The sequence below is a fragment of the Jaculus jaculus genome, chromosome 9, assembly GCF_020740685.1.
Source record: "Jaculus jaculus isolate mJacJac1 chromosome 9, mJacJac1.mat.Y.cur, whole genome shotgun sequence".
NCBI lineage: Eukaryota > Metazoa > Chordata > Mammalia > Rodentia > Dipodidae > Jaculus > Jaculus jaculus.
Genome location: NC_059110.1, coordinates 27,345,417 through 27,372,218, shown reverse-complemented (window position 1 = coordinate 27,372,218; position 26,802 = coordinate 27,345,417). Strand labels below are relative to the sequence as shown.

The following is a 26,802-nucleotide window of genomic DNA, read 5'->3' as shown; positions in this document are numbered from 1 at the left end:
GGCTTGAGCCTCTCCGAGTTCCTGTGGCACTCTCTGCCACGCTCAATATCTCTTGATTTCCGCACACAGGATTCCAAATAATAAACTGGTCTGCCCTGTGGGAAGAGGTGTTAAAGAGAAAAACTAAGCTAAAAGATATGAAGGTGGTGCATGTATATCATCTCTAGCAGCTCCATTAAGGCAAACAGTGGCTCCTGGGCTCATTCAGGAATCTGTGTGCCTGTGAGCTCGGACACTCCCGTCTTCACCATCTGGAGTCACCTGACATCATCACATAGAGAGATGAGCTGAGAAGCAAGCTGGAGGTTTATTGATTTATTAATGTTCAATTAGAGAGAGGAGAGAGAGGGAGCTGGGTTGGCTCTTAGAACTCCCAGAGTGTTAAATGTGGTGCAAGGATGTCTTCAATCTTTCTGACAAATACCCTGCTTCCTCCGGCTGGAGACCACTTGGCAGAGTATGATCCTTCTTGTCTGACTACATCACTGGCAAATGTCATCTTTTGTTTATTTGTTTGTTTGTTTTTTGGGGTAGGGTCTCACTCTGGCCCAGGCTGAGCTGGAATTCACTATGTAGTCTCAGGGTGGCCTCGAACTCACGGCGATCCTCCTACCTCTGCCTCCCGAGAGCTGGGATTAAAGGCGTGCGCCACCACGCCCGGCACTGCACTGTTTTAATTCAACGGACTCAAGCGAGGATGTGTCAGCATGAAGCAAAGGCCCTGAGCCTTTGTCTCATTCTGTGTATCCTGTACGTGCACGCGCATGCGTGCACACACACACACACACACACACACACACTAGACGAAATGCATGAACATGCTTTGCTTTAGTAAACTAGTGAGAATTTTCTTATTTTTGAAATATAATGCATTGAAAAAGACATGACTTAGTACATTTATAGAAAAATAAACGTTAGAGAGTACAGAATCAGAACTGGGTATGAAGCCCATACAGGCAAGACCCAGTTGCTTATAATAAAACCAATAAATCAGGTCACTGGACCCTTCTCGGTCTGGCCAAGCCCATCTGGTGCCGCCAGGGCCTTCTCATGTCCTTGCTGTCTCTCGGCACATCATGTAACTTCTCTGTCCCCGAGGCCTTTGCAGTGGCTGGAACACAACTCTCTGAGGTCTTCACCCTCTCCCCCCACTTTTTTTTTTGTTTACTTTTATTTATTTGTTTGAAAGCAACAGACAGACCAAGAGGCAGATAGATAGAGAAGAGGCGCCCGAGGGCCTCCAGCCACTGCAAACGAACTCGAGATGCGTGATCCCCCTTGTGCATCTGGCTAACGTGGGTCCTAGGGAATCGAGCCTGAATCCGGGGTCCTTAAGCTTCACAGGCAAACGCTTAACCACTAAGCCATCTCTCCAGCCCCACTTTTTTTTTAAATTGTTTTTCTATATGTTTATTTGGGCTTTAAATTTTTTTTTTTTTTTTTTGGTTTTTCGAGGTAGGGTCTCACTCTGGCTCAGGCTGACCTGGAATTCACTATGTAGTCTCAGGGTGGCCTCGAACTCTCAGAGATCCTCCTACCTCTGCCTCCTGAGTGCTGGGATTAAAGGCGTGCGCCACCACGCCCGGCTGGGCTTTAAATTTTTAAGTGCTAGAATTCAAGGCATGAGCCAGCACATCTGGCTTTTTTTTTTTTTAAGTTTCCTTCTCTGTTGTAAGAGAAAGAGAGGGAGAATGGAGAGAGAGAGGTAGAAAGAGAGAGGAGGGAGCACGTAGAGAGAGGGAGAAAGAGAGAGCAGAGGGAAAAAAAAATAGCAAAACGGTTCAGGCTTGGTCTTAACCTCTTGCCTCTCCAGTGAAGGCTTGAGCCTCTCCGAGTTCCTGTGGCACTCTCTGCCACACTCAGTATCTCTTGATTTCCGCACACAGGATTCCAAATAATAAACTGGTCTGCCCTGTGGGAAGAGGTGTTAAAGAGAAAAACTAAGCTAAAAGATATGAAGGTGGAAGGGGAAACCAGGCACATGCTGCTAGATGCCCTTTGCCGAGCAGTCATAGATATTCTCCTCGTAACCATGAACACACGTGCCAGCTATTGCCAACCAGTGACAGTCAACTCAGCCCTGGCACCCAGGGTTAGGGAAGGTCACTCACTCACATGGTCTTGCTGTGCCCTGGAGACTGACTTTAACTACGCGGTCTCTAGTGCCCCCTAGTGGACAACGTGGAACAGCATGAAAGGTATTCCAAGGGCTCAGAGGTGGTCTGAGCCAGGCCTCTGGAAGAAAGGCCTTTCTTTGGGATGTGCGGGATTTGAGCAACCAGAGGCCACTTAGTTAAAAGACGTTTGCCTCCTCCAGTTTTGCTCACCCAGAATCTGCCACAGAGAGATGCCAGACAGCATTTATTAAGTGAATGAATTAATAAATGGAACTTTGCACAATACTGACAATATGTTGTCTTGCCTCAGCCTCCTGTAGGAATGCTATCATGTGTGTACACCCTGAGAGCTTAGAAGAAAGTTAGAAAGCATAACATTTTGGTAGAAGGGGGAAAAAAGAGCCCTTTAAAGTTAAATCTCTATTAGCATAAAATTCCAAGCGTTCCTGCAAGCCATTTTTAAATTTCACAACTATTTGACTTGGCATGAAAATTCTATCTAAATATGTCAGAAGTTTGAGGAATAATTTTGGCATTGTAATGAATCTCACTTTATTGCGGCGCCTGCCTTTCTCAAATTATAGCAATAATTCTACCATAATGTTTCCTGAAACATTTATGAATTGCTTTAACTTACATCCCAGTAGCATCTTAATCTTTTGAACTTCTTGATGTGGAAACGTCTTTTTATCTAATGCCATAATTTCTTGCAGTGTATTCCCATGATGAAAAAAAAATCCTTTGATAAATGATGTGTCTCCAATTTAGAACAATTTTGCTTCTGGGAGGTGAAAGAGGGCATTTAGTGATTATATTACCTAATGTTTAGTTTATGCCATCTGCTCTGGCCACTAATTACAAGTGACAGGGAAACAACTCAGAAATATATAGCAGATCAAAATGATTTAGAATCCCCGTATAAGCTTCTTTTGTTTAAAAAAAATGCTTCTAAGAAGACATTATTATTCATGTCTCAGGCACAAATTATAGAGTAAGCTGGTCATACACAACAGGACAATTCGTTATCCTGAGCTGATGGTGTCCTAAAACTGTTAGGAGTCCACTGGACACTCTGCAGCTCCATCAGCATTACAGGCTGTAGGGGGAGTTACTTAAGGAGAGGTGCATATGAGAGTTGATAGTAGTTGGAAATATGTCAACTGTATACCTTTGTCCAAGTCAGTGCTGTGAGATGAAACATGTTATAAAGAGGGAGTGGAGCTGGAGGAATGGCTTAGCGGTTAAGGCATTTGCCTGCAAAGCCAAAGAACAGAGGTTCAATTCCCCAGGACCCACATTAGCCAGATACACAAGGGGGCACACACATCTGAAGTTCATTTGCAGTGGCTGGAGGCCCTGTTGTGCCCATTCTCTCTATATATCTGCCTCTCTCTCTCTCTCTCTGTGTCACTCTCAAATAAATAAATAAAAATAAACAAACAAAGTTTAAAAAAAGAGGGTGTAAGGATGTATGTAAGTTCTGCATTATCATGATAATAATAAATCTAGTTGCAAGTGAATAAACCCTATAGTAGACAATGAATTTGAGCCCTAACTAACTCTCAGCCATAATCATTCTGACCTTGTTTAAGCAAGTGGCTCTCCTTTGCTTTCAGACAAATCATTGCTCTGCCTCTGGAGGGCGTATAGTCACAAAGCAGGTTCTGTGCCCACAGTACCCTTCGCTAATCACAAGAATTACCTGGGTTCTTACTAAAAGTGTCATTCTCTAAGCTCCATGACTGCAGGGTTATGCTCTTGTGGTGCTCGGGGGGAAATAAAATGGACCTTCTAAATGGAATGCCAGGACAACAGGTTCGCTTCTGGCTACATCTCATCGCGTGCTTGTGATCAGTAGCCAAGGTGGATATCCACCAAGAACATCACATGATTCTTGTATTGAGAAGGAATCCATCCCTCGGGACCTACAGCCCTTCTAGGAAGAGTTTGTACTTGGAAAGAGCCATCTGGTAATACAACAAGGTGCATTGTCCCAATGTCCCCATGCTTGAAACCAAAAGAAATCCAAGACCCAAGACATCAAGTGTTTGAATGGAAATGAACTGGCCACCCTATCAGTGAAGTCCCGTGAGGAGGGTTTTCCAGACCTTAAGAATGGAAGAAGGTGGGACTGGAGAGATTGCTCAGTGGTTAAGATGCTTGCCTGAAAAGCTGAAGGGCCCAGGTTCGATTCCCTAGGACCTATGTAAGCCAGACACACAGGGGGGCACATGCATCTGGAGGTCTTGTGCAGTGGCTGGAGGCCCTCACGTGCCCATTCTCGCCCTCTTTTTCTCTCTCTCTGCCTCTTTGCCTTTCTGTCTCTGTCTTTCTCTCAAATAAAGACAATAAAAATATACTTAAAAATATTTTAAAAAGAAAAGGATGGAAGAAGCCACATAGAGAGCTGGAAAGTCCACAGAGCTGGGGCATTATGTTCATACCACAGCTTAGAGGGACTTGGTTCCTAGGGTGGCCAGGGTAAAGTGCTGCAAAGGCTAAATCAAGGTGTCCTAAGGCTGATCCAAGTCTCTGGGGAGAATCCATCCTTACCTCCTCCCAGCTGGTAGTGACTGCTGGCATCACAATCCTCTTCCCAGGGGGTCCCGAGGGCCAGAGACCTAAGGTTCACACTCCAGCCTCGGCTTTCATTTCCACAGGCTTCCTTCCTGCCTAACCCTGTATCCCCCACATCTCCCAATCTCCCACCTTTTTCTCTTGTCGCTACACATATTAGGGTGTAGGGCCTGCCCTAAACCAGTATGGCTTTATCTTAGGTAATTACTTCTGGAAAAAATCCTACTCCAAATTAATTTCCTAGTATTGTGAGATTCTGGTGGGCAGGAATATTGGGGTGACACTATCAGCCCACCCCATCAAATAAGCTACATTATGGGAAAAGAGCAAGCTACTTTATTCTTTTATATTTTTGGTTTTTCGAGGTAGGGTTTCAGTCTAGCCCAAGCTGACCTGGAATTCACTATGTAGTCTCAGGGTGGCCTCGAATTCATGGCAATCTGATCCTTGTACCTCTGTTTCCCGAGTGCTGGGATTGAAGGTGTGCGCCACCACGCTCGGCTAGAAGCAAGCTACTTTAAAAGATGGTTTATGCAGGTCCTCTTTGTGTTGAGTCTACTCCACGTTAAGAAGCATGCAAACCACAGGTCAGGCTCTCTCCTTCAAAGGCTCAGCCCTAGTGACCGACTTCTACCATCTCCAGGACAAACACCTGGGAACAAGCATTCAAGGCCTAAGCACTTCAGATTCAGCCTATAACAGAAGGTAAAATACATTCAAGCTGTTCCCTCCAGGAGCCTGTGGTCAGCTGAGGAACAAATAGTACGTATGAAATCAAATACTTAATTGCACACTGTGGCATGTAATGTGAAGGGGAAATACAGGTGCTGTGAGAAAAGATAATATAGGACATCAAGTAGACTGGATGGGAGATCCGGGTAAGACTTCTTCGGGAAGGAATATTGTCACAGATGAGAAGTGTTACAAGTAAGAGTGAATGAAAATCCGTCAGGCTAGAAAGGACTGGAAGAACAATGGTGTGGCCTGAGGGAAAAGGAAAGTGATAAGAAGCTTAAGAGTTAGGCAGGAGTCCAACCAAAAGGACTAGTAGGTTCTGCTAAAGATTTGGAATTTGGGCTGGGGGAGATGGCTCAGTGGTTAAGGCTCTTGTCAGCAAAGCCTAGCCCCCTGAGTTCAAGTCCCCAGGACCCATGTAAAGCCAGATGCACAAGGTGGCGTGTGTGTCTGGAGTTCATTTGCAATAGCTAGAGGCTCTGGTACTCCCATTCTCTCAGTCTCTCTCTCTGCTTGCAAATAAATTAATTGAATATTTTTAAAATATATATTTGGAATTCACCCTATGCATCATGGGAAGCTCTTGGAGGGTTTTAAGCAAAATATGGAGGGATAAGCGATACACTTTATTGTAGTGGGAAAAGCCTATGGCCAGTACAAGCTCTGTTTCTTCCCTACCCACCCCCACCACCATTTCTGTTCCAATTCTGTCAACCATGGAGCTCAGCTCACAAGTCAGTCTGGGGTGTTCCCAGCTGGAGAAGAAAGTCATGAAGCTGGACCCATTATTATAGTGCCTGAGGTTGTCAGTTCACTAGCTTCTTAACTATTGTCCAACATCCATCTGGAGTAACATGTTTATGACATGCCACAAAGCTTTGCTTTATAGTTTTTAACAAATCATATGAAGATACATGTGTGACTTAAATCTATAGCTCACATAAAACTTACAACAAATACATTAAATTTATTCACAATGATGTCGAATAAAAACCCTTCAGTTAAAATTTACTGGATGTAATGCCTGAGGAAAATTAAAACCCTTATATTTACAATTCAAATTAATTATGGCACCCAAGAAAATGAAGGAAGATCCACAGCATGCGAGAAAATACTTGCAGTTCATATATTTCATAAGTAACTCATATAAAGAAGGTATAATGAACTATTACAACTCAAAAATAGACAAGCCAAGCAACCAATATGAAAAATTGGTAAAAAAGATCTGCATGCACGTTTCTTTAAAGAAGGCATGCAAGTGATCAAACTACCATAGGAAAGGCTCAGCGTTGTTGGTCATTTGGGAAATCCCAGTGGATGTCACCCTGAATGCTAACATTATGGAGCTGATGGTGAAGAGAAACTGGATCTTTTGCACAACGTAGGGTAGGTGTGTAAGAAGGCATAACCACTTGGTCTGGAGGCTTCTCACAATGTTAAACATAGAGTTATCATCTGACCCAGCAACTCTATCCTAGATTTACACCCCAAAGACAAGTGAAAGGTGCTTGCTTGCAAAATCTGCCAGCCTGGGTTCAGAACCCCAGCACACATACATAAAGCCAGACAAAAGAAGTGGAACATGGTCTGGTGTTTGTTTGTTATGGCAAGAGACCCTGGTATGCATGACCACATGTGCATGTACACAACACACACACACACACACGTAAATAGAATAGTTAGAATAGTTGTTTTTTTTTTTAATTTTAGAGAAAGAAAAAATTGGTACACTAGGGCCCCAGCCACTGAACTTGAACTCCAAAATCTTGCGCCACCTAGTGGATATGTATGACATTGCACTTGCCTTACCTTTTGTGCATCTGGCTTACCTTGGATGGGGAGAGTCAAACATAGGTCCTTAGTCTTCACAGGAAAGGGCCTTAACCCCTAAGCCATCCCTCCAGCCCTAAAGCGGTTTTTGAAAGGAAGCACATGTGCACACAAAAACTGGTACACTAATGTTTATAACAACATTACCAAAAACAGCCCAAAGTAGAAAGAACTCAAATGTCCATCACCTGATGCAGGATTAATAAAATGTGGCATATCCTTATAAGGAAGTGTTATTTTTCCATAAAAAGGAATGATGTACTAATGTACTTATACAAGCTACAAAGTAACAATATCACCATGCTAACTGAAAAAAGTCAGTCACAAAAGACTATATAGGGTGTGCTTCCTTTACATGGGATTTTCAGAAAAAGCAAGCTTATAAGAGACCAGTAGAGGGACTGGGGTTTGTGGGGAATGAATAATGACTGCTAAAGCATGCAAGAAACCTCTGAAAAAGAAGTTTCTTGTTGAGGTGATAAAAATGCTCTAAAATATATTGTATTACTTTGTAAATATACTAAAAACCAACACAATTTAAATGGGTGATTTGCCTGATATATAAATTATATCTCAATGAAGTCACTGAAAAAATAAGAAATCATATGAATAGCTGTGCATTTATTTTTTAAAATATATTTACAGGGCTGGAGACGTGGCTTAGCAGTTAATGTGCTTGCCTGTAAAGCCAAAGAACCCAGATTCAATTCCTCAGGACCTATGTAAGCCAGATGCACAAGGTGGTACATGCGTCTGGAGCTCGTTTGCAGTGGTGCATGACCATTTTCTCTCTCTCCCTCTCTTTTTCTATCAGCCTCTTTCGCTCTCAAATAAATAAAATAAAATAAAAACTCTAAAAAATATATATTTAGAGTTAAAACTATTTACAGGGCTGAAGATATGGCTTAGTGGTTAAGGTGCTTGCCTGGGAAGCCTAAGGATCTATGTTCGACTCGCCAGGCCCAATGTAAGCCAGACACACAAAGGTGAGGCAAGTGAAAGTTTGCACATGCCCAGTAGGTAGCACAAGCATCTGGAGTTCGATTGCAATGGCTGAGGCCCTGGCATGCCAATTTTTTTTTCTCTCTCTCTGTGTATGTGTCTCTCTCTCTCTAAAAAGAAAAAAAGAAAAAGAAACTATTTACAGAAAGAAGAGACCAGCTCCCAGATGGACTCAATGATGAATTAAACTAAACACATGACAGTAAATCAACACCATTTGACACAGGCTTTTCTAGAAGAGGGAGAAAAGAGGAGAAAGGTCACTTCTTAGTGCATGCTGTGAAACCACCACTACACTGATGCCAAGTCTAGAGAAGACAAGAAAGAAAACTGTGGGTCATTACCCCTCATACATATAGACATGAAAACCTTAAATTTTCAAAGTGACTTATATATTAAAAAGATAACAACACATGACTGTCTAAGATTCATCTCTAGAATGTAGTATTAAACACTTAAAATTCCAACCAATATTGTTTCTCATACTAAATACTGTAAAATACGAAATGTATAATCATTTGAATACATGTAAGAGGAGCATTAGAAAAAAACAAATGGCCATTTGTGATAACAGAATGTTAAAAATAAAGGGTGGAATGCTGTCAATTGTGACCAACAATAGAGTAACTATATTAAAAACAAAAACAGAACAAGAGGAAAGTTTCTCAGTCTGATTAAGGCTATCTACAAAAGTCCTTTCACTAATATCACACATTTAATGTTAAAACAATAAATGTTCTTTTTAAGATGAAGATAAAGAGAAGGACATGTGTTCATATTTGACATTGTCCTGTGGAGTGTCAACTAGTTCAACTATTATTAATAGATTGATGGTATATACCTGGAAAGGAAGAAGTAAATTGCTACCTTTAATTATGGATAGCATAAACATAGGAAACTAAGAAACTTACAAAAATCAGGCTGTAGAGCTGTGTTAGTGGTTAAGGCACTTGCCTACAAAGCCAAAGGATCCTGGTTTGATTCCCCAGGATGTACATAAGGCAGATGCCAAGGAGGAGCATACATCTGGAGTTCGTTTGCAATGGCTAGAGGCTCTGGAGCACCCATTCTCTCTCTTTCCATCTTTCTGTCTCTCAAATAAATAAATAAATAAATATATTTTTAAAAAGAAATTTACAAAAAGCACACCAGTTATCAAGTGAATGTACAGGTTTATATAATACAAAGTCAGTATATAAACATCAATTGCATTTTTATATACTAGTTTTGCAATCAGCACCATGTTGCTGGAGTGACCGTCCAAACCAGACACAGTTTATGGGAAGAACGAATTTATTCTAATCTTATAGATCCAGGGGAAGTTCCATCAGTAATGGAAGAGACTGGCTCTCTCTCACAGATCCAAGCAGCGAGGAAAACTACAGCAAGCAAAACCCCAGCACCAGCCAACACACAAACCAGCCAGAGCACAAGTCTGCTCTCTCCGTCTTCAGGCTGGACCCCAGGATATGCCTCAATGACACCTCCTCCAGCCAGGCAACAGGAGACCCAAGTTACAAGCTTAATAAAACCCCTGAGTCTATGGGGAACACACATTCACACCAACACCCTGGCAACATGTAACTAGAAATGGAAGTCAAAACAGGATTCTTTATAGTAATGTTAAAAATGCAAAGTACCTACCACTGTACTTGTAAGGTTATGCACAATCCTGTGCACCAAAAATCACAAGACACAGCTGAGAGATATTTCAGGCCAAAACGAATGGAGAGGTGTATCATGTGCATGGATCAGAAGATTCAATATTGTTAATGTATTAAGTTTCCAAATATTTGTCTACAAATTAAATATACTCCTTAACAAAAATCTTCGGTGGATGTTTTGAATTGAAATCACCAAACTAATTCTTTTATGGGGGGGATGTTTTTTGAGGTAGGGTCTCATGGTAGCCCAGACTGACCTAGAATTCATTGGGTCGTCTCAGGCTGGTCTTGAACTCACAGTGGTCCTTTCACCTCTGCCTCCTGAATGCTAGGATTAAAGGCGTGCTCCACCACACCTGATTTGTGTCTATTTTTCTTACTAGAGCATATGTCTCTCTTTATTAAACACTTTGATAAAGCTTTTTTTTTTGTCCATTTTTATTTATTTGAGTGTGACACAGAAAGAGACAGAGAGAGAGAGAATGGGTGCGCCAGGGCTTCCAGCCACTGCTAACGAACTCCAGACGCGTGCGCCCCCTTGTGCATCTGGCTAACGTGGGTCTTGGGGAATCGAGCCTCGAACCAGGGTCCTTAGGCTTCACAGGCAAGTGCTTAACCGCTAAGCCATCTCTCCAGCCCTGATAAAGCTTTTTATTTTATTTTATTAATTGAAGAGAGTGATAGAAAGAGGGAGAGAGAGAGAGAGAGAATGGGCATGTCAGGGCCTTCAGCCACTGTAAATGAACTCCAGATTCATGCATCACCTTGTGCATCTGGCTTATGTGGGTCCTGGGGAATCAAACCTGGGTTCTTTGGCTTCATAGGCAAAATCCTTAACCACTAAGCAACCTCTCCAGCCCTCTCAAAGCTTTTAATGTCCAGCTCAACAAACCAACTCTAAAAGTTATGTGGAATATAGGAGACTTAGAACAGCAAAAACTTTGATGAAAGGACAAAGTTAAAGGACTTACATGACCTGAATTCAAGAAGTCCTCAGAAGTAATGAACACATTAAGATGAGCAGAAGGGATTCACTACCTATCAGCAGGAGGAAATGTTTTGGGGTTATACATCCGTCTGTATTTTGATTGTGCTCATGACTATAAGACTATAGACACAGTTCTTGGTCTGCAGTGGTTCCACTTAAAAGTTTTTGACTTTGTCATTATGTAAGAGCAGTACGTATTGATAGAACAGCACATGGTTCAATACTCTGTCAGTGATGTTCAGGTGCAATCAGCCCAGTAGTGCGACGGCCCGCAGTGTCCTGGGTTGCTAGGGCAAGATGTTTTGCAGGCTATTACAAGTAAATGCATTTTCAACTTATGATAGCTTCATTTTTCGATGAATTTATTCAGTTGTAACTACATAAATTAAGGAGCTTATGAACAAACTTGCAGAAACTTGTTGTGCAATTAAATTGGTAAATTTTACTGTATGTAACTTTTGCCTCAATATAGCCAATTAAAATTTTAATCAGGTCACCACAGGGAAGGTTTTCTGTGAGAATAATTTCAATGAAGATGACCTCTGAATGAGTTTTTAAATTTATTTTTTGTTCTTTTTTGTTGTTGTTGTTGTTTGTTTGAGGTAGGGTCTCACTCTAGTCCAGGCGGACCTGGAATTCACTATGTAGTCTCAGGGAGGCCTTGAACTGACATTGATCCTCCTACCTCTGCCTCCCAACTGTTGGGATTAAAGGCTCTCCCCACCACACCTGGCTTTGTTCTAGTTTTTTTGAGACAGGGTTTTTTGCAATGTAGTCTAGGCTGGCCTTGATCTATCTACTTTACTCAACCCCTTGATTGGAATTTCAGCCATGCATAATCATAGCAAGGTTTGAGTGAGTTTTAACTTACCATACTAATCATGAACTTACAATATGGCTAGATTCTTTTCAGAGATAATGTCATTGAGGAGATATTAACTTTAAAAAAAATAGCATATTATCCAGTCTTTTCTCTTTAGTAATCAGCTCGAAGGGCATCAAAGACTGGAAAGCATCCCTAAGTATAAAGAACTGGGTGTACTTTGTCCTAGAAACCCCAATGAATGAAGAAAATCTAAGGGGTGAAGGGTTTCATTGAATAGGAAAGTAAATCTTCAGGGAAAAACCATAATTATCTTGAAGAACTCCTAGTTCATTAAGGATTTAAGTCCTTTCTATGCTGCAGGCATTATACTAGGCATTCATAATGTGCTCAGTAATAGAAAAAAAATTCTCATCATTAGATAGAGATAGATTTGGGTTCCATTAAAAAGAGCATCTGACAATGAGAGCTACCAAGAACACGGGTCCTTTGTTAAAGAAGGGGGACTTCGGGGTGTGAATGTGGCAAGACTCTCGTCCCAGCTGTAAGGATGAGAGCACAAGATTTTGTGATGAGAATTGGGTTACTGAGCTGCCTTTCCAAATGGGGTTATATACACGTATGTGAAGCAAAAAAAAAAAAAATTCAGATAGACTTGATAAAAAGAAAAAATATTCTAAAATATTTTATATTCAAAAATATGTATCTTTATGATTATGACAAATGCATAATGTATTTCAGATAATGCTAATGAAAAATATCCTAGTGTCATCACCCAGAAATGACCATCATTAGCATTTTATTACTTTCAAGAGTTTTTCTTTGTACCATAAAGAGAGTAATAAACATACATTTTCACCACGTGTCATTCTTCTGTCCATTTCAGCATGGCTTCCTCCCTTAAAATATATTACAGGGCTGGGCACGGTGGGTCACACCTTTAATCCCAGCACTCAGGAGGCAGAGGTAGGAGGATTTCTGGGAGTTCAAGGCCACCCTGAGACTACATAGTGAATTCCAGGTCAGCCTGGGCTAGAGTGAGACCCTACCTCAAAAAATAAAAATTTTATATATATATATATACATACATATATATGTATGTATGTATGTATGCATGTATGTATATCAGAAAGCATCAACTGAGAGCTTAACAGTTGTCAAATTAGATAGCATTGTGTTGTGTGGAAGTATTCATTTGGCTTAATCACTTTTCTTCTCTAATGGATGTTTCTCTAATGATATGTTTTGCCAATACTACTAAAGGTGAAAGTGTGTGTGTCTTTGGAAAGCACAAACTGCCAAAAAGAAAGAGGGTTGTTATCAATTTCTTGAAACTTTGATAGTGTGAACAGTAAGTGTTTCCTTATGTTTTCTATTTCTCTGATTCTAGAGATATTCACTTATTGATTTACCCACAGTATTTTTTGTATGATGGCAAGTAAGAAAACCGCTTTGTCCTTGCTTCATGGAGTTTACAGAACAGGCATTAATCAAAGGGTTGCAGTAGGTACAAATTTATCATTGTGATAAGCTGTACAGTGGAGAAAGCTTGTGATAAATATATAAACAGACTATGATTATTTAGTTGGGATCTTAAGTCATAGGAAGCTTACTTGAAAACAAAAAAGTGATGATGGAGTGACTTAGGAATTGCCTGATCAAGGCAGCGGAAATGAGATTTGAAGTCAGAGGAAAGAGAATTCAGGAAGAAGAAATGGCATGTGCCAAGGGACTGTGCATGTTCCAGGAACAGACAGCCCTCCAGGGTGGATAGTCTGTAGCAAGCCAGGATATGTGCAGAGTTGTAAGGAGCTGGGAAGGAGAGAGGAGGAAAATCACATGGGGCCTTGTAATTCCTGCTCAATTCTTATTTCAGAAGAGTCACATACTCATCAATTCTATGGTAACACCTGATAAAGGAATGAGTCTTTACCCAGAAAACAAGGCAAGGTTATTGAAATATTAAGCAACAGGACCACACGGGATTCATGCTTTAAAAGAACAATCCTGGGATGGGGAGATGGCTTAGCAGTTAAGGCAATTGCCTGCGAAGCCTAAGGACCCAGGCTTGATTCCCCAGGACCCACGTAACCCAGATGCACAAGGTGGTGCATGCGTCTGGAGTTCATTTGCAGTGGCTGGAGGCCCTGGTGCACCCGTTCAATCTCTCTCTCTCTCTCTCTCTTTCAAATAAACAAACAAATAAATATTTTAAAATAAATAAATAAATAAAAGAACAATCATTTAGATTGTAACCATTTAAGGAGGGCCAGGGTGGATATGGACGGTGCGGGGGGGGATGCAGGGAACTCTTCCAAAGGTTAAGGCAATGGACTAGGAGAAAGGTGGCTAGATTAAGTTATGCCATTTTTAAAAAAAAAAGGGAGTCGCAAGTGTCTGGAGTTCGATTTCAGTGGTGGAGGACTCAGTGCACTAATTCTCTCTCTGTGTCTTCTCTTTCTCTCTCTCTCTTTCTCTCAAAAAACTTTATTAAAAATTTCTTGAAAGTGAGTCTGAGAACCCTTGTAAACATAGGACTTGATGAAAAATTGATATTGGGAGCCAAGGAAGACTCCAGGTTGCCTCTAAACTACGCATAGCCCTGACTGATCTTAAACTCATGATTCTTCTATTTTAACCACCCAGATACTGGAATTAAAGAGCATGAGCCATGATACCTGGCGCTTGTGTTCAGTGTTGAACGTGTGGTCATAGAATGGATAGAAAGGAGAAGGCTGGCTGAGAAAGCAGCAATCATCATCTTCTGCTTTGTTCCTGTGGGCTGGATGTAGCCAGCTGCTTCAAGCTCCTGCCATGATGCCTTTCCCACCAGGACGGACGGTAACCTCTAACTGTAAGTCCAAATAGAACCTCCCCGCCTTAAGTTATGTCCGTCATGTATTTTGTCCCAGCAAGGGGAGAAGCAACTGACTCAACTTCCAATTGAAATACTCAAAAATATTTAGAATCTCTTCTATGTGCAAACATTCCCAGCTTAATTAATTCTGGACTTCATACGACTTACGCATGCCCAGCACCACCTGCCCATGAAGTTTTCGGTAATCACTGATGCCCTTCTGTCACTGACAAGGTTACCCATGGGGGTCTTCCTCACCATTGTACAGAAAACCACCAGGCTGGATGGCCTTCTCCACCCCCCTTTTTGACTTCTCCAGCCCATGGTGCCCCCACTCCATTTTCCTCTAGTGCCCAAAACATCAAGAGGCCAAGGCCTCAGGACTCAAGAGTCCCAGAGCCGAGAACTCAGAATGTGGTGTGAGGGTGACCAGGTGTCTCTGGAGATACTAAGAATATACTCAGGTCTATCTGCAGCCATAGGAAGGATTAAAAAAGATTTTGTGGGGGCTGGTGAAATGGCTTAGTGGTTAAAGCATTTGCTTGTGAAGCTTAAGGACCCTGGTTTGAGTCCCCAGGACCCACATTAGCCAGATGCACAAGGGGGCGCATGCATCTGAAGTTCGTTTGCAGTGGTTGGAGGCCCTGGCGTGCCCATTCTCTCTTCCTCTCTGCATGTTCCTCTCTCTCTCTCAAATCAATAAATAAAAATATTTTAAAAGTATATTTTAAAAAATTAAAAAAGATTTTGTGACTTTGCGCAAGATTATAGTTAGCATTTATAATACTCCCATACATAGAATGAACAAAGTACTTTTTGAGGTTGGGTTTGCCTACACAGTGAACATTAGTGATAGTGATAGTAATTTGATTTTTCTCTTCATTTGATAAAATGTTAAAAATCAAATGCACACGTTGTCTTTAATATTAAAGCCCACTTTAATTATAAGCATGAAAAGAGGGTTGTTTTTTTTTTTTTTTTTCCATTTCTGGGCATGCCTGCAGCTAAAGAGACATCAAGGTGAGCAGAATTTCTCTTCAAACTCATGGCATGGAGGACCCTTTTCCTGCCATATTTTCTTTGTGGTTCTGACTTTTTGAGGGCCATGGTCACTGCATGTAAAACAATAAACATAGCTTTCCTAAGTCAAAGTATGACTGAGTCATAGTGGAGTAACATTCAATCTTTCTTACTTCTAAATTTCTTCAAAAGCATCTTCAGTGTGGATTAAGTTGGCATATTTTCAGAATAAATTTTCACATGTGCCAAAAGTAGATCAGAACAGGGCTCTAGAGGAGACATCAAAATACTTGTGCTTTGGGCCAGAGAGATGGCTTAGAGGTTAAGTGCTTGCCTAAGAAGCCTAAGGACCCCAGTTCGAGGCTCGATTCCCCATGACCCATGTTAGCCAGATGCACAAGGGGGCGCACACGACTGGAGTTTGTTTGCAGTGGCTGGAGGCCCTGGTACGACCATTCTCTCTCTATTTCTATCTGCCTCTTTCTCTGTCTGTCTGTCACTCTCAAATAAATAAGTAATTTTTTAAAAATACTTGTGCTTCAGCTAAATTGGATAAGCATTATTAATTTAGGGAGATTTTGATGGATGTAACCCCTCTTTTAGACAAAGACTAGCAGGAGTTGACATAGGAGAGCATAATCTTCTTAGACACGAGAAAGCGTGGCGCCCACACACGAGAGTATAGCACACAACGTAGGAAAAGAGGTTTGCACATTGCAACAAGCCCTCTGGACAACTGAAATGAGTGACAATCAGCGGCAAGAGCGTAATGTGTCTGGACAAAGAGTCCAGCAGTCATTCACTCGTTCTCTGTTAGCCGGTGTCTCCATCTGACGTTCTGAGTTTGATCATAATTGTGTCCCGAGAGTTTGTGTTTTCAGTTTGCTATTATGTCAATATCATTTGCAGTTAATTATGAAGTAAGGTTTAGAAGAACTTTGCCTCGACAAAGGCAGCAAGATGGTTTACTATAAATTGACTAGGAATTAACAAAGTTCCCATGTGTTTTTGGATTAGGCATAGGTGTTATAGGTTTCTTATTTTGTCCATTCCATCATTTGAAGAAATGAAAATGATGAAGTTGAAAACAGAAGAAAGTTCCAGTTGAACTTCTAGATCTGGATCTAGATATGCGTGTGCATGTGTGTGTGCATATATATATATAGTGACAACATTAGAAAAATTATTTCTTCTCATCAATTAATTTATTTGACCTATAATCCAAAAAACAGGAAAAAATAAGCCTGACTTTTAAATAAAATTAACTATAATTTGTCTCATGCTCAAAACTAAAAATATGTGCAATATTATTTGAATTTGGCAGGGTTCTCTAGAAGAACGGAACTGATAGAACAGAGATACATCATTAGGGCTACAGAGATGGCTTGGTGGTTAAGGCGCTTGCCTGCAAAGCCTAAGGAAACAGGTTTGATTCCCCAGTACCCACATAAATGAGATGCACAAGATGGCACAGGTGTCTGGAGTTTTGTCTACAGTGGCTAGAAGCCCTGGTGTGCCCATTCCCTCTTGCTATCTGCCTCTCTCTTTCTCTCTCTCTCTTAAATAAATAAATAAAAATATATTTAAAAATATAGATTATTAAAAGGAGTTACTGGAATGGCTTGCACAACTGGGCCTGGGCAGTCCAACAGTGACCATCTCTCTACAGGTGGGAGAGTTGGGGAAGCAAGTAACTGCTCAGCCTACAAGGCTGGATGCCCAGCAGTGCAAAGGCGCTGAAGGCCTGGACCATTGCTGCAGAACCACTGCTACTCAGTTCATGTCGGAAGGCTGCGGAAGCAGGAGTCTGGTGTCAGTAAAGGATGATGGGAGCAACAGCAGCTGATGCTCTGATGATGTAGTCTCTTAGCAAAGCTGTAGTTCCACAGATCAGTCAGAGTCATACTAATACTGATCAGGCCAACACACGGAGACACATGGTATGACAGCCCTTCACATGCATGACATTTCAAGTGACTACCTCTTTTAGCTTATGGAAAATATACACAAGATGATTTTTAGAGAGCTTTTATTGTATTGTTTAATCTAACATCTAACTAATCCAAGTAGTAGAAATACACCACTTGAAAAACCTAAATTAAGCTGGACAATTACAATATAAAAATATTACAAGGAGTTCAGAGGTAAATATGAGCAGAAAGTATAGCAGATTAATTTCAAATATAGTAATAAAAATTAAAGTGTCACAATTCTTTTAGCATTTGTCTAGGTTTTCTGACTTGTACTGGAAAACCCTTCCCCAGTCTAGGTACATTCAACAGTAGCTTCTAAGATGATCTTTTTGTAATGTCTAAAGGAAGCCAGGCATTGTGGCAGGTACCTTTAATCCCAGCACTTGGGAGGCAGAGATAGAAGGATCACCATGAGTTCGAGGCCAGCCTGTGACTACATGGTGAATTCCAGGTTAGCCTGGACTAGGGCAAGACATTACCTCAAAAAAAAAAAAAAAATACTATGTATGGTAAAGACTTTGTCATTTTAATAATTCTACTGAGGTTTTTGCACTTGAAAATAAGAGAGGCAATCCTATTCAATTTAATTAAAATCATCCATTTTGTGTTCTGAAATTGGAACTGTGGTTGAAATTGGTGGCTGTCAGCAACATCTTCCCCTCTGTCACAGGGAAGGAGCTGTGGCTGGATCCAGGAGGGTTACACCGACTGTTCTATTCAAGGTGTTTTAACCAGTGGATGATGGGAGATGACATTTCTGCAATTGATGCCTCTAAGGTCTGGGCTTGTCTCCTATGACCTCTGACACAATGTGCCTCGGGCTCACCTTTGGTTCTCATCAAGGAGCCAACCCCTTGTGGGACAGTGGAAGAACAGCGTACAAGGGACTCGGTCCCTGAGTGGTCTGCTGCCACTGTTACATTATCCTATCCCACTAAGGACATGAGTTACCCAAGAAATGAACACAAACCACTGTGTGTCTGGGACCTTGTTAGATCAGCTAAGTATTCTTTTTTTAAAAAAAATTTATTAGCATTTCCATGATTCTAAAAAATATCCCATGGTAATTCCCTCCCTTCCCGCCCCCACTTTCCCCTTTGAAATTCCATTCTCCATCATATTACCTCCCCATCTCAATCATTGTACTTACGTATATACAATATCAACCTATTAAGTACCCTCCTCCCTTCCTTTCTCTTCCCTTTATGTCTCCTTGTTAACTTACTTACTATTTTCATTCTCACGCAGAAGCCCAATCATCTGTAGCTAGGATCCACATATGAGGGAGAACATGTGGCGCTTGGCTTTCTGGGCCTGGGTTACCTCACTTATTGTAATCCTTTCCAGGTCCATCCATTTTTCTGCAAATTTCATAACTTCATTCTTCTTTACCGCTGAGTAGAACTCCATTGTATAAATGTGCCACATCTTCATTATCCACTCATCAGTTGAGAGACATCTAGGCTGGTTCCATTTCCCAGGTATTGTAAATTGAGCAGCAATAAACATGGTTGAGCATGTACTTCTAAGGAAATGAGATGAGTCCTTAGGATATATGCCTAGGAGTGCTATAGCTGGGTCATATGGTAGATCAATCTTTAGCTGTTTTAGGAAACTCCACACTGATTTCCACAATGGCTGTACCAGATTGCATTCCCACCAACAGTGTCGAAGGGTTCCCCTTTTTCCACATCCCCACCAACATTTATGATCATTTTTTTCATGATGGTGGCCAATCTGTCAGGAGTGAGATAGAATCAGCTAAGTATTCTTAATTAACTAACCTGGACACATAATGTCATACTGAGGGTATTGATTGCTACAAGGAAAGGATGAGTTCAAGTATAGAAATTTAGGGATGGACTTCACAGTTTTCTGTCTGAAAAGTGAGCTCTTTTGCCTCATATCTTCAAAATGATATTTCAGCAAATAAATGGCATTTAAAATCCATTTATGAGTTTTTAAAATTTTAAACATTTTTAATTAACTGAATGTGTAGCTAGGAGGAAAGTAACACATATTTCAAGATGTTGAGTATATGCAACACTTAACCAAATTCATTTTAAATAATCACCATGGTTACTATGATTCTTAACACTCTAAATTTTGAATCACACAAAAAGAACATTATTATACAAGATTTAAAATTTTTTTTATTTTGAAAGAGAGAGAGAGAATGGGCATGTCAGGGCTTCCAGCCACTGCAAATGAACTCCAGATGCTTGTGCCACCTTGTGCTTCTGGCTTATGTGGGTCCTGGGGAATCGAACCTGGGTCCTTTGGCTTTGCAAGCAAGTGCCTTAACCACTAAGTCATCTGTGCAGCCCATTCAGGATCTATTTTGAATAGGATAAAATTAAAGATGCTGGGCTGAGACACATGCAATCCCAGGAAGGCAGAGACAGGAAGATCCCCAGGACTTCCTGGCTCATCTAGCCTAATTGCTTCAGTTCCAGGTCAATGATAAAATTAAAAGGTCAACTCTGGGAAGATGGTTCAGCAGTTAAAAGCACTTGCTTGCAAAGCCTTCTGGCTCTGGTTCAGTGCCCAAGCCAACCATGTCAGCCAGGTGCAAAAAGTAGTGCAAACATTTGGTATGTATTTTCAGGTGCAACAGGTCCTGGTGTATTCATGTGTTCACACACACACACATGTACAAATAAATAAAAATTTTCTTTTGTTTTTTCGAGATAGGGCTTTACTCTAGCCCAGGCTGACCTGGAATTCACTCTGTATTTTCAGGGTGGCCTCTAACTCACAGCAATCCTCCTACTTCTGCTTCCTCAGTGCTGGGATTAAAGGTATGCACCACCACATGCAGCAGATGAAGTTTTTTTTAAAGGTGGATGGGATGCCTGAGGAACGATTTCTGAGGTTGTCCTTTGGTCTCTCCATGCATGCTCACACACATATGAACACACACCACACACGTAAATGCATAAAAAAATGAAGATGTAAATTATGTTAAGTTTCAATTTCAAACTTTAATTATTTCCAAAAAATAGTAGTATGAAGGAAAAGTATTGTGATAGTTGAGTTAAAGTTAATGCCAAAGAAGAAAGCGAATACCTGACACATAATTTGAATACATTAAAGTACGATTATAAGTTTACTATCATTTTGAACTAAGATTTTTTTTTTTTTTTTTTTTTTGAGACAGGTTCTTGCTACATAGTCCAGATTGGCCTTAAACCTGTGATGTACATTTCTCCTCCCAAGTGCCAAGACTGAAGATGGGACCCCCACTCTACCCAAGTTGGGATAAAGATTCAAGAAGAATACCTATTGCCAAGAGGGACTTACTGTTATTGAAAGCACCCACTGCAGCTTATTTGTCTGAAACACAACTTCTGAGCAACAGTGATAAAAATATGGGAAGAGATGGATATTAAAAACAAACCACCATGGCTGTGATTGTAGCACTGTCCCTATGCCCTGCCTGTGAGGCATTTAGAAACAGACATGTGTGCCTACTGCAATGAATAAATTCATATTTAAAAGCCACTCTATTACAATTCACAGCAAGTAGTGTTTATAAATAAAACTTTTAGCTGGGTATAGTAGTGCGTGCCTACAATTCCACTACTCTAAAGGTTGAGGTTGGATCGTGAGTTAAAGGCCAGCCTGGGAGGCACTAAGGAGATCCTACCTCAAACCTAAACAAAACTGAGTCTTCATTTCAGTGTTCTGAGCTCTTTATACTTACATGTATGTGCATATTGAATAGCAATGCAAAGCATAGTTTTCTACAGTGAGTTGTGGGACAAAGATTTTTGAAATATTTATTTCCCTTTACAGTCACCACTGTGAGTGGGTTGCTTATACATGTGTTGTACCTTCTCTTAGGGCACTGGGCCAGGCTCTGCCCACAGCGTGCTCCTAGCACAGACTGCCCTGTGATCCCACCTCCTTTCTCAGATCCATTCAATCCTTTCCTATGTTTATTTCTGTCCTTTCTGTGGCTGTTCATGTTGCTTTTTGTCATTTCATTTTTGCACCATTTTTTTTTTTAAGTAACATGGTTTGTGGATGGTGACATGGCTCAGCAGGTCAACACACCTGCTTAAAAAGCCTGATGGCCTGGGCTCAGCTCCCCAGGGATCATATAAATGCAGATGCACAAGGTGGTATGTGCATCAGGAGTTCATGTGCTGTGGCAAGAGGTCCTGGTGTTCTCTCTCTCTCTCTCACTCTCTCTCTCTCTCACTCTCTCTCTGTCTGTCTGTCTCTTTCTTATCTCTATCTCTTTGCAAATAATTTTCTTTTTAAAAAGTAACATGTTTGGGGGCTAGAGAGATCAGTGGCTAAAGGCACTTGCTTAGAAAGTCTGATGGCCTGGAGTCCACTTCCTAGTACCCACATAATGCCAGATGCACAAATTGGTGCATGCATCTGGAGTTCATTTGCAATGTCAAAAGGTCCTGGTAGGCCTATTCTCATTCTTTCTCTTCCCCCCTTTGCAAATAACTAATTTTTTTTTTAAGTAACATGTTTTACTTTGCAGTAAGCTTAGTTATTTTATGTGGTAGAAACCACTTTTCATGTCATTCAATATTTCTCTCACATTATTCTTTTCTTTTTTTTTTTTTTTTTTTTGTTTTTCAAAGTAGGGTCTCAATCTAGCCCAAGCTGACCTGGAATTCACTATGCAGGGTGGCCTTGAACTCACGGCAATCCTCCTACCTCTGCCTCCCGAGTGCTGGGATTAAAGACGTGCGCCACCACACCCGGCTCTCCCATTATTCTTAAATGCTGCCAAGCATGCAGCTTCATGGATACGATATGAATTCTCTCTCCACTTCCCTATGGTTTGACATGTGGATAGCTTATATTTTATAACTTAAAGACATACAGAAATCTTTGTTGAAAGGTCTTTCTACTCCTTTCTTATACTTGCTTTGTTAGGATGAATTCCTGGCAAGGGAATTGCTGGGCTGGAGTTGTTCACATTCCCTTCCTCCAGTCATGCTGGGCCAGGTTACATCCCACCAGCACCCAGGACACCAGAGGACCGTGTTGCAGACTTCATACAACAGCATTTGAATGAGCATTTGGCCAGCTTCCTTTAATAAAGGAATAGTCACTTATTTAAAGTTTGTGCTCTTTTCATTAGTAGATACTTGAACAATTTTGGTAGGTTATAAGTCATTTTATTCCTTCTGTGAACTGGCTTTTATATTAAGTGCCTATCTCTGTTTTGTTTCTGAGGTAGGATCTCACTGTAGCCCAGGGTAGCCTGGAACTAACTCTATAGTTCAGAGCTGCCCTCAAATTCATGGCGATCCTCCTACCTCTGCCTCCCAAGTGCAGGAATTAAAGGTGTGCACCACCACGCCCAGCTTAAGTGCCCATTTTTCTCACTAGAGCATGTGCCTGTCTTTTTAAACAGTTTGATGAGGCTTTTAAACAAAGGTATTAAAATTTTATATCTGTGACATTATGACAAACGTTTTCCTAGTTTGTAGTTTAAGTACCCACAATTGTGTTTTTAATTATAAAAATAATAAATGTTGGGCTGGAGAGATGGCTCAGCAAGTTAAGGTGTTTGCCTGCAAAGCCAAAGGATCCCGGTTCGATTCTCCAAGACCCGCGTAAGCCTGATGCACAAGAGGGTGCATTCATCTGGAGTTCATTTGCATTTGCATTCAGTGGCTGGAGGCTCTGACACACCCATTCTCTCTCTCTCTCTCTCTCTCTCTCTCTCTCTCTCTCTCTCTCTCTTCCTCTTTCTCTCTCTCAAATAAATTTAAAAATATATATTTAAAAATAATAATGTTTTAAAATAGGCTCAAAATACAAATCTACAAAAATTAAAAGTTGTTGTTTTCCTCTTTCTTCCTTTCATCCACCTGCATGTAACTTGCTTTTGAAGTTTAAAATTGGATTTTTTTTAAAGCTTTTTGTCAGTGGTATAGGGTGTATATGCATGCGGGTTTGCACGTGGGTGCATGTGTACAAACGTATGGAGTCTGGAGCTCCACAGTGAACATCTTTCTCAGTTGCTTTCCACAGTATTTCTGAGACAGGGTCTCTCACTGAGCATGGAGCTCACTGCAAAGTAGAGCAGCAGCTTCCGGTGCTGCACTTAGAGGCTTGCTCCCACAACGCTCAGCTTTTACCTGGGTGTTGGGGATCCGAGCTCAGGACCTCATGCTTCTGCACCAAGCACTTTACTGGCTGATCCACCTCCTCAAGCCCCTAGAATGAAACTTTTGACTTAAAGGATTTAACTGTCAAATAATCAAATATATATTTTTTTCAGTTTCTACCATAGCTGGTTTGATAGAAATCTCAATGTACTTAGTATAAATACACTTAGTATATTCATTTAACTTTTATTCTAAACTCTTTAATATTGCATTTTATCATTAACGCTTGCAATTTATTTTAATTAATTGATTAATCACCTTATTTATTTGAGAGAGAGAGAGAGGGTGGCAGAGAAAGAGAGAGAGAATGAGTGTGCCAGAACCTCCAGCCACTGCAAACGAACCTCCAAACACATGTGCCATCTTGTGTATCTGGCTTTATGTGGGCACTGGGGAATCAAACCCAGGTCCTTAGGCAAACTTTTCAGACAAGTGCCTTGACTACTGAGCCATCACTTCAGCTCCTGTTTGTAATTTATTTTGACATATGACACAGTTATTATAGGTATAATATTCAAGTAGTTATCAGTGTGGTCAAACATGGTTTTTTTTTTTTAAATTTTTATTTATTTATTTATTTGAGAGCGACAGACACAGAGAGAAAGACAGATAGAGGAAGAGAGAGAGAATGGGCGCGCCAGGGCTTCCAGCCACTGCAAACGAACTCCAGACGCGTGCACCCCCTTGTGCATCTGGCTAACGTGGGACCTGGGGAACCGAGCCTCGAACCGGGGTCCTTAGGCTTCACAGGCAAGCGCTTAACCGCTAAGCCATCTCTCCAGCCCCAAACATGGTTTTTGTTGCTAGTTTTTGTCTGTTTAGCAGTGAGAAACTTTCTTCAAATGATGTCTTCACTGAGTGGGTGGATGGTGGGTAGAAAGGGCCTTGGAAGCTACTGGAACTTTGTAGTTTTTGCCTCCTCGGTCACAAGAGGACTTAAGGAGCAGTCCGCCCTCCTGCCTGGACATCCCCCGAGGCGCTTGCTTCCCTGGCTGCCTCCCACTCCCAGATTTCTCTTGCTCCTTCCAGCACATACTCCTCTGCCCCATATCTGGTCCTGAGATTCCCTCCCTGGCATTTTGCAGGACCCAGACCCTCAGCATTAAGGACTGGACACACGGAATCTCTTTCACAAGCCTTTCCATCCTAGACCTCCACCCTGAGCTCTTGTCTTTAGTAAAACCCCGTACAGATAGGCCATCATTGCAGCCAGACCATGCTCAACCCGAGCTCGCACGCGCATCCTCTTCCAGCCTCCTGCCGTTCTCTTCTCTCCCTTAGACGGCGAGGCCACAGAGCTCCTCATTTCTCAGAGAAACCCTGAAATCATCGCTGATGCTGCTGACCCTCCCTCAGTTGATCCTATTCCCTGATCATCTGTTGTTGTTTTGTTTTGTTTTGTTTTTTTTTTCTTCTATTCCCTTCCCACTCACCAACGGGCCAGTTTGTTTCTAGGAGACTTGAGAGCCTTCCATTCTCCCAGCCTGCAGACTCCCTCCACGCTGCTGTCTGTCTGCCTCACTACCACTCCAGGTACTTTTCAAATGAAAACTGAACTGACATATATAATAACCTTCCTCACTGCCAACCAGGGCTTTTATAGGACAGGGTCATTGAATCCTGTGGCTTCTTTACTCCCACAGACAGACGTAGTAGCCACCAACTTACCAGTCTCTGCAACATCTGCTGCTCTCCCTTGCCTCAACGGTCAGCCCACAGGGGGAAGCCTTCCCTGGCCACTCAGGTCCAACAGCCTTCTGCTGCCACTGTGCAAATACAGCCCCTTCTTCAGAGGGAATCGTCCCAGCCAGCCAGTTCAGGAGAGGGAAGAGGAGGAAAGAAAATCTATTTATTTATTGCTTTTGAGGAAGGGTCTCATGTAGCCCACCTTTGAACTCTCCATGTAGCTGAGGATGACTTTGAACTGATCCTTCCACCTCTACCTTAGGAATGTTTTGGGTTCCAGACATGTTGGTCAGAATTGTTGAGCCTTTTGACGCCTCATTTCCTTGTTTACATACTGGGGACATCAGGCTCCACCATCACACACTTCCCCAACAAGAACCCCCAGACTGCTGGCTTATCTAAAGGTTTGAGCTGGTCAGATAAATAATCAAATCTATTGATCTTTTTAAAAATCAATTTCTGAAGCCGGGCGTGGTGGTGCACGCCTTTAATCCCAGCACTCGGGAGGCAGAGGTAGGAGGATCGCCGTGAGTTCAAGGCCACCCTGAGACTACATAGAGAATCCCAGGTCAGCCTGAGCTAGAGTGAGACCCTACCTCATAACCCCCCAGAAATCAATTTCTGCCTTAGCTGGTGTGCACTTAGATAAGTATATTCGTTTCAGTTTTCTTCTACACCTTGTATGATCTAATTCTTACAGCTAACTCGAACACGTTTGTGATTCAAGCTCCCTGCAGACACTAATCACCTCTATTCTGTCCCAGTCTGGCCTAGAGTCTGACACAGGGAGAGAACCGGCTGTTCAGTAAATAGGGAGCACATGACTTTTCTGGTTCGAGGAGACCGGGGTACAGCAAGACCCAGAGTCCTGGGCTGAGCCCGCAGCGTCCATCCGTGCAGGTGGAAGAGGACAGAGCCAGGCCCCTTCCTGCCCGCCGCTACCTGCCAGTGGCCGCCAACCAGAAGCTCGCGAGGGGGGTGGGGTGCGGTGAGGGGAGCCGAGCCCGATCTACCTCCACCTTTCCGCGAAACCTCCGGATGCCCAGGCTCTGCCGGGCGGGCGGGGGTCAGCGGCCTTGGCCTCCAGCCTCTCGGGGGGCCAGGCTGGGCGGCGCGGGGAGCGCACCTGACCCAGCGGGGCGGGGCGGGGCGGGGCGGCGGGACTGACGTGGCCCGCGGCATGGAGCGAGCGTGATTCATCCGCCGAGCTCCGGGATGGGGTTGAGCGCAGCAGCGGCCGCCTAGGCTCCAGGGCCCGGCAGGCAGGCAGGCAGCGGCGGCGTCCGTCCCCGGCATCCCCGGGCATCCCGGCTGGAGCGCGAGCGCGCGCGCGCGCTCTCCTCGCCCAGTCTCCAGCCCAGCTCCCCCGGGGGAAGGGAAG

General features: G+C 42.2%; 1 non-coding gene across 1 annotated transcript; it reads left to right on the top strand.

Annotated features, from left to right (window-relative positions):
• The first annotated feature begins 17,812 nt into the window (after nt 1–17,812).
• On the top strand, nt 17,813–17,871 carry LOC123463822. Its single transcript, XR_006639197.1, has one exon. It is a non-coding gene; the product is annotated as a U7 small nuclear RNA (small nuclear RNA).
• Nucleotides 17,872–26,802: the final 8,931 nt, after the last annotated feature.